At 42.3% G+C, this 14,593-nt stretch overlaps 1 long non-coding RNA gene across 1 annotated transcript in view; it reads left to right on the top strand.

Moving 5' to 3' along the window:
- The first annotated feature begins 204 nt into the window (after positions 1–204).
- The window catches only part of LOC123334072, a 71,006-nt gene continuing 56,617 nt past the window's right edge, over positions 205–14,593 (top strand). The window contains exons 1-2 of the long non-coding RNA XR_006551831.1: positions 205–367; positions 12,251–12,305. This is a non-coding gene — a long non-coding RNA (uncharacterized LOC123334072). The remainder of the gene's footprint in view (positions 368–12,250; positions 12,306–14,593) is intronic.

The following is a 14,593-nucleotide window of genomic DNA, read 5'->3' as shown; positions in this document are numbered from 1 at the left end:
CGGTCCTGCTCTCCCTCTGGGAGCTTATGTGTGTGTGTTTTCTCTCTCGATAGCAGTGGATTCACACACTGAACCCCATGACTGGGGTTTCCTTGTTTACATCCCTCGTCCTCCTCCTTGAATGTTTGCCATGGCACTGGACTCCTCATGCAGCTCACTTGCAGGCAGAGGGCTGTGTTCTGGTAGCAACTTGGGTCCCAGGAGGAGGTCTGGTGACTCATTTCCATCTCATCATGAGTTGCCTGTCTCCTACGCCAGGGCTGGAAAGCAGTGGACTGGAGGTTTGTGCTATGAGCAAATCTGAATCATGGAGGGAATGTGAAGGAAAATGAGGAGCAGTTGAAAAATACTCCCTAGGAAAGAAATGGTAAGCTTCATGGTTTCTTTTGCACTTTTCCAATTCAACCTCTAGAAAAGGTGTCATAAACCTCTGCAGGAGTGACTAAGGGCTGGGACAAAGGCAAGCCTGTTACAGACATCCCTGTAACTCCAGAAGCAAATCTCTTTCTTCCCCTCCTAAATAACTCCAGAACATTACATGGCATTAACAAGTTTCCCAGGACAGGAACTTCTAGTTTATTACTTGCTCACATTGTCATCAGAAATTAATTTTGTCCCTGAAAGACAAATTGGCTGGTAGCTTATGAAGTTAAATGGAAAGAACAAGTGCGCATCTGTTTCTTCTGCATTTTGTCTCCTTGGTGTCTTACATATAAATGAATCAGAGTGTTCAAACTTAAATTAAGATCTTTGGCTAGATAAACAGTTAAAACTGGTTCCCATAGCTACCTCTCACACATAGCTGTGATTGCATTATAATCCCCTAGTAATCAGCTCTAAATGAAAGAAAGATGATAAGGGTGCTCTTTTCAGTTTTCAGGACTGATTTTTATTAGCTCTCAATCAGTCCGGGACTGCTCTGTCTTTCATCACATTGTGGTAGTGTTTGTAGAATCATTAGAGTAATAAAGTGTAAATCTTACTGAGGTGCATTATTCTTGAGGTGTTTTATATAAGGAAAACTCTGAAGATTACACTGGCTGGTACAAGAAAGATTTGTTTCTGAGACGAAAGTAAGACTGTAATGTATGCTAGATTCATTTATTCTTTACCCGAGTCAAAACCTGATGAATTATCCAGCCTAGGTAAAACAACCACCAGAAAAACCTCTTGGACTTAGGCAGCTGAGTATTACCATAATATAGATTTGCATGCATTTAGCCATTTCCTCATTTGCCTTGTTATCCTGCTCCCACACTCTTTCAGTGTAAAGCCCTCCCATTACAGACGCATTACCCACAAAACCGCAAGCTTTGCTATTCCCAATGTGATTTCTTTCGCAAACCAGTGTAATCCAATAAAACATCATGTCGCACCAACATTGAAGTATTTATTGCAGAATACATTGCAGCTTAAAAAAGTGCGCTTGCCCCCCTCCTTTCTTGTCGATCACAGAGTGACCCGCCCCTTCAACCTCATTTGGGTTGGAGATCACCAAGTGGAAAAAAGTGGCCATCGACGAGCCTTCCCTGCACCCACTTTGGATTTTTCTAGGCCTATCCAAGAGATGGTAGCAAGGAAAGGCAATGGCTCTGACTTTCCCCAAGTGTTGGAGGATTTTTCACAGATTTCGCAGGTGTGCTCCACATTTGCAATTAACAGAATACTTAATCCTGACGTGCTTTTCCTTTCCCAAAGGCTTTATTATGGCTGGAATACGTTACAATGCATCATACACGAAGGTACCCATAAAAATGCCTGCTTGTTTTAAACGTGGGATTTTATTCATTTTATGTTTATATTAGGCCGAAAGTGTCCCTATATTTTAGTGACAGACATTTACACTCATCCATGGGGTGAGAAACAATACCATGCAGCAGTATGTAGCCTCTGCAAGAGTTCATAGAAATGTGGTGGCTTCATACTTGATTTTAAGTTACTGTTTTTTAAAGAAAGGTTTTGCCTGAGATAATTATTACAGTTTTCATGTTCACAGGGCAGTTATGTGCATCTCCACAACCAGCAGAGTTGTCTGTAAGATTCAGGTAACTGGAGAGTCAGGTAGTGGCATGGTGAAGATTTTCCCCAGGTATCTTTTCGGTTGCCATCATTATATGTAAAAATATGGGTAGGATTAGACCTGCATATAGAGTTTTTAGAGACCAACAAGAAGAAAGCATTTGATTAGGGTGGTTCTGGATGATAAAGGAAATCTCATTTTCAGACTGTTTTTTTTTAACCCTTAGTCCTGAATCCATTTTAAATGTAAAATGTACATTTTACATTTTAAAATATTTAAAAAGCCTGAGTTTAAGCGCTGGTTCCCTCTTCTTTTTTAAAAGAAAGCAAATAAAATATTTTGCTGATGATGGCGCTTCTCGTATGTGTTTGCATGTTGGTACTTAAATGCAATATGTCTGGAAGATGTTGCTATTTCACACTACGCGCACAAGAAAGAGTAAATTGTAGGTCCTGATTATCAACAGATAACAAGACATACTGTATATAAATAAATGCTCAGCATCAAAACCCATTATTGGATTAGCTATATAATCATGTCTCAGGCTGTAAGTCTGTGCTGACAAATGAACACTTTTCATTTGGCTCAAGGTCCTCATCAGCAACGGAACTAATTTTACATTCTCACCCATTAAGTGAATAAGATGTGGAAAAAGCTGTCTGCTTTTTGAAGTGTAAATTTGCTGCTACAGGCTGTGCAGACCAAAGCGCTTTTGAAGCAGGCAAATGAGATCATCTCTAGGGACATGTGAACCTCACAAAGTTTAGGTCATTTCTGTCGAAGGGACGAAGTATGTGTGTGTGTGTTCTTGTGGTTTAGGTGGCCATGCACTTTGGGCTGTGTGGGTGTTCTGGAGGGTGTGGATGGTGAACACCTGGAATAAACCCAGGAGAGCACAGGGAGTGCTGTTTTTATCTTCTCCAGAAACCAAGGACTCCTAGAATCTGTGAAGAGCCTAAGACGGAAAAATCTGGGGTTGGCACTAGCCCGTCAGGATCCCCATTCCTCTGTCACCCTTGAGAAAGGACATCAAAGCCTCTGAGCTTCCAGTTCTGAATGTCTTGTAGGACTGGACTGCTCCATGGAGGTGCCACGATAAGATGCTGGTACTGCTGGGGCTGGCTGGGGAGCAAGATGAGCCAGGAGGAGGAAACTCCCTACTTCAACCATTCTGAGTGATTTTAAATATGCTATATGCTGATGACTTCACATTTATATCTGTAGCACAGACTTCTTTGTACTCCACATTCTTGTATGCAACTGCCTACTTGGTCTATCTACTTGGATGGTTCGTACATATCTCAAACTTAACATATCCAAAATAAAACTATGGGGCTCTATCCCAAAATGTGTCTCTATTCCCCAATTCCTCCTCATCTCATAAATTTCATCACCATCTTTCTTCTTGCTAAAGCCAGAAACTTAAGAGTTATCCTCGATTCACCCCTTTCCCTCACCAGTGAAATGCAATCTACCAGCAGTCATGCTGGTTTGATCAACAGAATATACCCTAAATCTCCTTGGACTCCTAGGCCAGGTAAAAGTCACCTCTCACCTTGACAACAATGACACTGCCCCTCCAACTTGTCTCTCTAACCACCGCTCCAACCTTTAACCACCGCTTCTCCTCATTAATGCTGAGCAGAGAGTAACTGTAAAATATGTGTGTTATGGGTTGAATTGTTCTTCTGTCCCCAGTAATTGTATGTTGAAGTCTTAAACCTCAGTACCTCAGAATGTGATCTGATTTGGAAATAGAGTAATTGCATGTGTAATTAAATAAGATGAGGTCATACTGGAGTATGGGGTAGGTGCTTATCCAATATGACTAACATCCTCATAGAAAGAATGCCATGAGAGAAAGAGAAATAGACTGAGGGAAGATGATGTGAAGACACAAGGAGAAACCATCCATAAGGAATGCCAGAGATTGCCAGCGAACCACCAGAAGCTTCGAGAGGCATGAAACAGGCTTTCCCTCCCAGCCTTAGAAGAAACCGAGCCTATGGACACCTTGATCTCAGACATCTAGCCTCCAGAACCATGAGACAATGAATTTCTGTTATTTAATAAGCTACTCAGTCTGTGGTGCTTTGCTACGGCAGTCTAGCACATGAACGCAGTGTGCAGTCGAGTCCCTCTACTACTTAAAGCCCCTGCAAATGGTTTCCCATTTTATTTAGATTCAAATTCCAGTTCCTCATCCTGACCTACAGAATTCTTTACAATCCTCTACTCCTCCAGTCTCATTTCCCCCAATTTTCCTTCTCCAGCTTTAGCCACACCAGCTGTTGTTCTATTCCTCAGTCATGCCTAGCTCCTCCTATTTTCATGGCCATTGCACATGCCGAAGTGCTTGTGCTTGACTTGAAGCGCTTGCTTACTTCTCAATTCTGATTGCATGGCTGACATCTGAAACTTCAGGTCTTAACTTATATGTCACCCCTCCTACCTCTGCTGTCATTCTCTGCTTTGGCTCCAATTTTCTTTTATAATTACTTATCATGATGTATAAGGCTTCCCTTGTGGCTTGGTGGTAAAGAATCCCCCTACCAATGCAGGAGACATGGGCTTGATGCCTGGGTCAGGAAGATCCACTGGAGAAGGAAATGGCAACCTACTCCAGTATTCTTGCCTGGAAAATCCCATGGACAGAGCAGCCTGGTGGGCTATAGTCCATGGGGGTCGCAAACAATCAGATGTGACTTAGCGACTAAACAACAATACAATTATGGTATGTACACTTACTTTATATTTGTATAGATGCTCTATTCTAAATCTAGACTATAAAGTTCAGGAGGTCACATCAGTCTGGTTCATCAGTGTAAGGCCAGTGCCTAACATAGTGCCCGACACACTCTGGGTGTTCAATGCACATTTGTTCAGTGAATGAACGTATACAGTCACTTACAGAAGCATCTTTTCCCCAAGTCTTGTGGCTGATGAAGTGTGTTTCACATAAGCCTTTATCCTTTGGTTACTGCTTGAAAAAGGGTAATTATTACATAAGAAACATCCACCGGTGTCTCTCCATGCTGGTAATATTTAGATTACTTCATGTCCTTGAGATTATCTGTCTAGAAGTAGAGGACCTGATCAAAAATTTAGGTGAAAGGATATGGTAGGAAAAATGGGCTGTGAGTCAGGTCTTTGCCCATTAATTGCATCATGAAGTTTGTGAATCCTCTCCCAGAAAGAGCATTGCCTTGGCAGGCCAAAGAGTACATTGCTTTATAGAAATACTCTGTGATCTCAGCTTTTGCCAAGTTGAAAAATAGGAAGTTGTGTGGGTGAGTGTGGGGGAGACTGTTAGCTATCCACCAAAATCTGTTCTCTTTTCTTGCTGGGCACAAAATTAAATGACATTTCCCAGCCTCCCTTGTAGTTAGGTGTGGTCATGTGACTGAGTTCTCTCCAATGATACATGAGTAGAAATGACAGATGTGATTTCCAGGCCCAAAGCTCTGGAAACCTCCTTTGTGCACTGTCCATGATCATTTTTCTCTGGTTTGTGGAACTGTCAGTACCCAGGGCAACTCTAGAAAACATGGTTGAAAATGCAAAATGACCATTAGGCTGGGTCTCATTTGACCACGTGGAGAAGTCCTTCCCTGCAGACCTGAACTGAGCAGGTAATCCTAGCAAGTAGTTTGTATGATGTCGCTGAAGTTGTGGGTCTTTCTGTACCTGCAGGCTAGTCAACGCTCACAGTATCATGTCACTTTCTTTAAGAAGCTGACACTTGTGAAAGGGGTGAAACTAGCTCTAATGATGTTGGTTAAAGGAGGAGGGACGTGAATGAACTGTTAGACACAAGCAAGAGTCTCTGCTCTCTCATGAGGCAACCAAGCCATGGGAACGAAAGGTTTGATCCCTGATGGGGGAACTAAGATCCCGCATGCTGCATGGCCTGGCCAAAACACCAAAACCAAAACCCAAAACTCGTTCTTCAAACATTCTGTGAACTGAAGGAGATTAAGGAAAAAGATGGAGTCTGTGAATTACCTACAGAGTTGTCCCAGCAGCTGTTGCTGTAACACTGTGTTACTCTAGGTTATTTCTGTTTCTGGCCATGACCCTTCCTGAGGGCATGGAAAACACTCTGAAACTAATAACAGAAAGACAAAGTTGAAACCAAGAGCAGGAAGATGAAATTTGTGAGGTAAGCACTCAGGACCCGAAAGGGGAAGAAAAACGCAAATTCTGAAGGGCATTCAGCCACTTGAATAACTTCTTAGCTGTCATATCTGCAAGGAAGATGGTGACTGTCCCAGTCCAGGGCTTGGTACATTTTATAATGAATGTTGGAGAAATAAATAAATAAGCTATTCCATTTGAACCCCAAAAGCCTTATGAGGAGATAAAACTTTACTGTAGACAATGTTGTTTGCTTATTGGGGTCAAAACCATTCCTGTTCCATTTATTTTTTTCTCCTTCTTGGTCTGTGGAAGGCTATACTTTCCAGTCCCCATGCAGTTAAGTGGGGTCATTGGCTGGTTCTGGACAAAGAAGTGTGCATGAAAGTAACACAGCAGGAAAGATCCCTGCAAATTTTCTTGCCGTTGCAGCCAGTCCTACGGCCCTATGCTGTGGATACTCTGGCCCTCACTGACTTGAACTGAGTATGTAACATGAGCAAGAAATAAGATTTTCTTGGATTAAGCATCACGTGTCTTACATTCCAGCAGAACCTGCACAACCTACCTGGACCAACCATCAGCAGCCTCCTCCTTTTTATTTATGTGGCGAGAAGCTCAAAATTTGCCAACTCTTCTCCAGAGGTCATCTGCTTCATGAAAGCTGGGTCCTCTCCTAGCCTCAGGGGTGAAATGGGTGTGGTCTAAGTTGATCAGGGTCATCTTAACTCCTCATCAGTGATTACTTAAGTTATAGGTTTGTAAGCCACATCTGGCCAATGTGGTGTCTGGGGAACTCTGATAGGAGTTTTGGTGGGAAATTTTCCCTCAATTTTAAATCAGGAGACAAGAATGCTTTCTTTTCATGCCTGAAAGCATTATTTTGGGAGGATATGGAGCTGCTATAACCATTTTGTGGCCAAAGAGGAGATGTTAACACACTGAAGACAAATGCCTGGCAATGAAGAGGGATCCTCTTTAGACTATTTTTGGTTGAATATTCTGTTCCTTGTATCTCAAAGCATCCAACAGATAATCTCCATTTTATTGAAGCTGAAAATGAAGTTTAAAGAGTATAAATGATTCACCTAAAGTCTCTTGGCTTGCGAGCAGAAATCAGGTCTCCTAACTTTGAGTCTTCTCTTTACGCTGTTCAGGGAACAATGGCAACTAAGTTTTATCTCATCAGCCAACCCAATGAAATGGGGAGAGCTACTTAGAGAGTTGTGCTGAGAAGTTTTTAAGATCATATCCAGTAAGAAAAAGGGTTTGGATTGATTAATAATTTTATGAGTAAAAGATAGGAAAGTAGCACACTTTTCTCCCCATCATTGTAATAAATCATGTAATTCTGGATTAACTTTATGGGGGAGGGGGGAGTTGTGTATGAGTTATCAGTTGCTGGCTAACAAATTACTCCCAAATTTAGTAACTTAGAAAACCCAAACCATGGGTGCGAATTAGCTGAGTGCTGCTGTCAGATTTCTCAGTGGTTGCACTCCTCAGGCTCTCTGGTTGCACTGGGGCTGCCGTCTAATCTGTAGTCTTGACTAGGAGAGGACCTGCTTGCAAGCTGACTCCTGTGGTTATTGGTAGGATTGTGCTCCTCCTGCACCATAGGACTGAGGGCCTCAGTGTTTTAATGGCTATGCTCAGGTCTCTGTTGCCTGGGTCTAATCATAGAGCAGCTTATCCTAGGGTGGCTGGCTTTCCTGAGTCAACAAGCAAGTGAGAGGGCATCCAAGAAAGAAGATACAGACTTCGAGTAACCCAATTTTGGGTTTTACATCTCATTGTTTATGCAGATTTTATTCATTCTAAGTGGACCCATAAGTTCAGCCCACACTCAAGGAGAGGGAATTACACAAGGAGTGAATATTGGGAGGCAGGGATTGGGAGGCAGTTGTTTTCAAGGCTGCCTACCGACCACAAGGGATAAATTTTTAAAAAGCACATGAAATTACTTTTTCTGTTACCATTTCTGTAATTGTTATGGTTAACTACTTGGCCTCAAGCATTGTGGTTTTTTTCTTCTCAAAGTTCTAGTGTTTCTCTGTGGGTTCAAGCAATACCATGAGGGGCTATCATATGTCCCATTTCCATGTCAAGGGATAAGCACATAGTAATAATTTAAAATAATATTAATTATAATAATGAATAATATTAGAAAAGTCCCACAGCACAGTGAATGCCATTGATGTTAGCCTTTCTGCTCTTACTTCTTCTCCCCAGTCCTGGTCACCTGACACACGTGCCTGTCTGGAAATTGAACAGCACTCTCTCTCTGACACTCTTGTCTCCTCCCCATGCATGACCCAGGGCTGCCTTTAAATCCAGTCTACTCCTGAAAATGTGCCTGCTGGTGGAGGGCACGTGGAAAAAGTACAGAAGGGAAGTCATTCTCTGGGCAACGTCTGACACAGACACACATGTTAGTGAGAGAAAGAATATTTCAAGGATTCTGGACAAAGACAAGATCGGAGGTAGAATGGGTTAATATTTCGAAGGAGCTAAACTGTCATGGGGCTGTGACTAGTCTAGCAGGCTGGGTGAGACCAGAGGATAACTGGACTGTTAATAAAGGGAAGCAGATTCAATTAATCATGACAAGAAAATGAGCGAGGAGTGCTTTTGCATTGTTATTTAATAAGAAAACTGTGTAATTAAGTGATAAAAATAGTTTTTGCAAGAAGCCGGCAGTTAAATAGTTTATAAAGCCAGTCAGGCCAAGTCCTCAGCATCCCTGTTAGCAATCAGAATGCTTTTTATATGGTGTCTTTCTTTGGAAACGCACGGCCATCTCTCCACAGACATTACCTCATTTGCTTCCCAGCCTAATGAATGCTTTATGGCTGAGAAATGATGGAGGAGGCAAGAAAGATGGAAGAGAGGGAGAAACTGAGGCATGGGAGGGGAAGGTGGGAAGGCGGGGGGCGGGACCTGCGGTGTACCCAGGAAGGTTCTGTAAGCAGTACTTAGCTTTAATCATTTCTAACTTCCTGCCTCTTAATTGTATTTTGGACATTAGCTAATGAATTCAAATGAAACAATTGCTTCTCTCTTCTAAGAGCTGCAGAGAGGAACCTGGGCTGCGTATTATGGCCGATATGATACTATTCTTCTGAGTCGGAGGTGGGGGTGGAAAGAGATCCTGGCATTTGCCATCTGGTAAGCCTGTCTTTAATCCTCAGTAAAGTAATGGAATGGAGATGAAGAAAAAAATTGCGAAAGAATCAAGAGCATAATGCCACCATGAGCAAGCAGCTGTCTGGATTTTTAAAGAGCAAATTCCATGAGACAAATTTAATTGCATTTTTTAATAGAATTAAGAAAAAAAAAAAAAAAACTCCACAACATTAGTGGGTTGAAGGAAATGAAATGGATGTATCCAGAAATCTCACTTCAAAGATGAATTCTACCAGGCTGGTACTGAGGTCTGTCTCATGGATTGAAACCCGGTTGGAAGGCCATGTGAGCAGCCGGTGGGCGGCCGTGGTCCGGCTGGGAGATGGCGTCCAGTGGCATGCTTCTGGCAGGCTCTGAGATGGGCTGATATCTACAGAGCATCATTATTAATGACTTGCAGGAGGTGACAAGCAGAACTTTAATTAAACATGCACATGTGGCCAAGTGGGAACTTGGCGGCGAAAACACCAGAGAGGCAGGCGCATAATACCCAGGTACTTGTTTTTCAGCTTCTGTGATCTGGCCTGCAAGAAGTGTCTTGACTTTGGTTCCCCTCCTCTCTCCCTGCTGTCTTGGGCTTGAACCAGATTTGTGCATGGTGTCACAGGGGAAGTGGCAGGGAGGTGCCTTTGGAGCAGGCTCATGAATCCCCTTGCCAAACACCAGGGTGTGTACTAGCTGCACCTCTAGCTGGATGCTCTGAAAACAGAACCTTACAAAAATTAATACTGATATTAGCAGAGTAATGAAGCAGCTGCAAATCTGGTTCACAAATGTCTCACCCCATTTCACGGCTTGTTTACAGCTGTAAAGGGGAGAACACGCAGGAGATGCAGGGATAGGTAGCATCTCCTCTGAATCATCTTCAGTGCAGCCCGTTGGTCTGTGATTTTTTCCTAGGAGAGGCCTGGGTGGTTTGATGTCTGAAGACATTCAGGCTTATGAAATGATGTGGCTTGCCCCTCATGCTAAAGAAGACCATGCTGATAAGTGAAGTTCAAGCATTGCAGAGTTTCACATTCCATCAACATTTATTGTCTTCTTGAAATATCATCCCTAATAATTCCACTGGCTTGGCTGGTAGCTTCGTCACAACTGAATGTTGGCACTGCCTCTATTGAAACTTACATTCATCTGAAAGTGCCTCTGTCGCCAAAGTAGAAAGATGGTTCCAGGAGAATGCAAGCTCTCTGCTCAGAGATATCAAGTACTGTGTGTTCTGAGATGGTAGATTATCTTTGTGCTTTATTTAATTTGGGAACCATTATCCAAACTCTCTGTAGACAGGGAGAGTTTTGTAATGGCAAAGGTGATCTACCCTGTGTCCTTCTGAGACTGTTCTGTGGCCAGTGAATGCAGGTGTGCAAGTGCTTAGGAAGAGGGATAAAAATACCACTACGGCCCAACAGCAATGGCATGACTTCCAGTATTCACTGCCTGCTGATGGGCACTATCTAATTGAGTTCATATAACAATGCTATGGAGATAAGGATTTTTATTGTCCTTATTTTAAAATAAGAAAAATGGATTGAGATTGACATGAAAGCTTTGAGAGTACAGAGTAAACTCCAGAGAGCAAAGCCTGTAGAAGGCAGACCTGACCCAAGTCTTAAGCCCATGGCTCCAGCTTTGGAGCCATCACCTAACATTGACCTAGGGTTCCTTTGGCAGGGGATTTGATGGCTGGATAATAATGGATCTGTAGTCCAAGATCAAGACAGTGGCATATCATCCTTTAATTATCTATTTAATATTTTCTTAGAGGAGTGGCTGAGATTTCCCTGAAGAATGGGCAGAGATGAAGGACCCCTAGTGGCAGCATCTTGCCTCTTTCTCACTCTCAGGAGCCATTCAGTTCTGGCCCCAGACTTGTATAATCCACCCAGGAAAGCAAAAGTTCTCAGCTGGCCAGCCCCATCTTCCTGAGAAGGCAATTCAGTGACCCTCTGGTTACTTAAGCACACCCCTTTTTGAGTATTATTTCCCACTGCTGGGAGCTTATTGAATCATTTGTTCCAGTGATATATAGCATGCTACCTTAGAGGATTTCTGAGAAGTTCAGTAATCATTACATGTACAGAGATTTTTTTTTTTTAGATCCAAGTGTTAATTTAGAAATTTTATAGATCAATGCCCCAAATTGCTATCCTTCTGGGACAGCCAGAGTCAACTATATGACCTCTGACTAGGATGGCAGGAAGCAGGGTTGAAGAGAGTGGACAAAAACCTTAAGATCTGGGCAAAGGATATCTCAATGGTGACAAAAGCACTTTTGACCTTAAAGCTGAAACTGGATATTTTAGGTTAACATACTATGGGGAGTTCATCAGATTTCCACCCCACGTTCTCAGTTATAGATTTCATTTTGCAGTGATAGACCCATCCCAGATGGCTTTTAAAAGTGACTTTGCCCTCCAACTTCAAGGATGAATCTAATTTTTCACCTTGGTATCTGGGTGGCCTCATGACTTGCTTGTAACCAATTGGATGCAATGGAAGTGATACCAGCTGATCTTCAAGATTCAGTTGGAGAAAGCTGAAGCTTCTCTAAGCTTCTTCTGAAGCTGCTGACATTGCATGAGGAGGGCTCTTAGAGCCCTACTTGCTGTTTGTTGGCAGGCTCTCCCTTTCTTATTCTTTGGCTCCTGGCATCCAAGCCACTCTTTTACCATTCCCCAGCTCCTATGTTTTTGCCTTCATCCCCTCCTCCTTTTCATCCCCCTGGATTTTCTTACTCTTGTGCAGTCCCCTGCCATGTGGGGAATAGGGAAGATGAAAGGAAAGGGCCTAATGTGAAGAGTGATTGCCCCAAGGAGGGGGGTAGGGTATGCTGAGAGCTTTACTACATGGTTACATTTCCTCTCCTGATAAGACTTGGAGCTAAGTGGGATTATTTTAATTTTTCAGATGAGGAGACTGAGGCTCAGAAGAGTGAATTAACTTGCTGAAGTTCACCTAGCAGGTAAGTGCTGGACCTGAGTATGTTCTTCAGTTCAGTTCAGTTCAGTTGCTCAGTTGTGTCCGACTCTTTGTGACCCCATGAATCGCAGCACACCAGGCCTCCCTGTCCATCACATTTACCCAAACTCACGTCCATCGAGTCAGTGATGCCATCCAGCCATCTCATCCTCTGTCGTCCCCTTCTCCTCCTGCCCCCAATCCCTCCCAGCATTAGGGTTTTTTCCAATGAGTCAACTCTTCGCATGAGGTGGCCAAAGTACTGGAGTTTCAGCTTCACCATCAGTCCTTCCAATGAACACCCAGGACTAATCTCCTTTAGGATGGACTGGTTGGATGTCCTTGCAGTCCAAGGGACTCCCAAGAGTCTTCTCCAACACCACAGTTCAAAAGCATCAATTCTTCGGTGCTCAGCTTTCTTCACAGTCCAACTCTCATATCCATACATGACTACTGGAAAAACCATAGACTTGACTAGACAGACCTTTGTTGGCAAAGTAATGTCTCTGCTTTTGAATATGCTATCTAGGTTGGTCATAACCTTCCTTCCAAGGAGTAAGCGTCTTTTAATCTCATGGCTACAATCACCATCTGCAATGATTTTGGAGCCCCCAAAAAGAAAGTCTGACACTGGTTTCCACTATTTCCCCATCTATTTGCCATGAAGTGATGGGACCAGATGCCGTGATCTTTGTTTTCTGAATGTTGAGCTTTAAGCCAACTTTTTCACTCTCCTCTTTCACTTTCATCAAGAAGCTTTTTAGTTCCTCTTCACTTTCTGCCATAAGGGTGGTGTCATCTGCATATCTGAGGTTATTGATATTTCTCCCGGCAATCTTGATTCCAGCTTGTGCTTCCTCCAGCCCAGCGTTTCTCATGATGTACTCTGTATAGAAGTTAAATAAGCAGGGTGACTATCTATAGCCTTGACGTACTCCTTTTCCTATTTGGAACCAGTCTGTTGTTCCGTGTCCAGTTCTAACTGTTGCTTTCTGACTTGCATATAGGTTTCTCAAGAGGCCAGTCAGGTGGTCTGGTATTTCCATCTCTTTCAGAATTTTCCACAGTTTATTGTGATCCACACAGTCAAAGGCTTTGGCATAGTCAATAAAGCAGAAATAGATGTATGTTCTTAGAGCTGTCTAATTCAAGAAACTGTTCTATCTCCATTGGTGGTGTGAGTTACGGGGGGAAACCTTAACAATTTATGGTCCACAATCATGTTTTAGTTAACTGCCTAGCAAACCATAGTGTGTTCTCTTCCACAGTCAGGCTTTGATGACTTCAACAAATCCTCTGGTGTCTTTGTAAAATCCAGAGTTAAATGAACAAACAACAGAGAACAGAATTCCCAGGTTTTGTTACCAACATAAATCTGAACCTCATGGTATCTTATCTTGGCAGTCAAGTTTCTGGTGATCACAACAAGCAAGTCTACAAGTGCTTTCTTTCTTTCCATCAGCAGAAGAAAATAATATCTATCATAAGCTTAAAATATAAGGTATCAAAATGGCAATGCCCAGTAGATAGATTTAGATGTCCAGTAAATAATTGTTGAAGAAATAAATGATTAGTATTAAAACTTTTACTTTTGTATTTTTTTAGGATATCCAATGTTTTAGTTTTAACAGTACATCCCATCCTATGTGTGTGTGTGCGTGTGTGTGTGTACATGCCAGGGGATGAGGATGTGAAGGTCAGGGGTAGCTGTGATGGTCCAGAATGGTGTAAAAGGTTGTACAACCCCATGTATGAAAATCATGGTATCATTCTAGACCTCAGTGTGCTCCTTTGCAAAGTGAAAATGAGGTCCCTTCAGTTCTGTAAATGACCATATTGGTTCTTAGCATTGAGACCCAGATGTGTTTTTATTAAATGCTCAGCCTGGGAAACTGACAGCAAGAATGCTGAGTTTAATCATACAGTAGGGATTTTTAAGCCAAACATTATTTATCCAGTACTAATCAAAAATACAATGAAAGGATTTAAAAAATAAAAAGAAAACTGAGAAACTGCCCGACTATAAAACAAGCACTTTTCCTCTTTAGCTCTCACAGACTCATTCTAACATCTGTGGGATTTACAGGTGTTAAAAATGCCCCTGAAAGGAGTCTTTTTATTTCCTGGGGTGACGGAGATATATTGATAATTACAGGGGGAAATTAGTTTTTTAAAAATAAAACAATTAAAAAAGCTTAGTGTTTAAGTGAAGAAGAATGTAATTTTCCTTTATTTTATCCACCATTAAATGGATGGCACAAGCTATTAGATGAGTTTAGTTTAATCAAGGTC

The sequence above is a fragment of the Bubalus bubalis genome, chromosome 6 (genome assembly GCF_019923935.1).
Source record: "Bubalus bubalis isolate 160015118507 breed Murrah chromosome 6, NDDB_SH_1, whole genome shotgun sequence".
NCBI classification, from domain to species: domain Eukaryota; kingdom Metazoa; phylum Chordata; class Mammalia; order Artiodactyla; family Bovidae; genus Bubalus; species Bubalus bubalis.
This window is presented reverse-complemented; position numbering and strand designations above follow the sequence as displayed.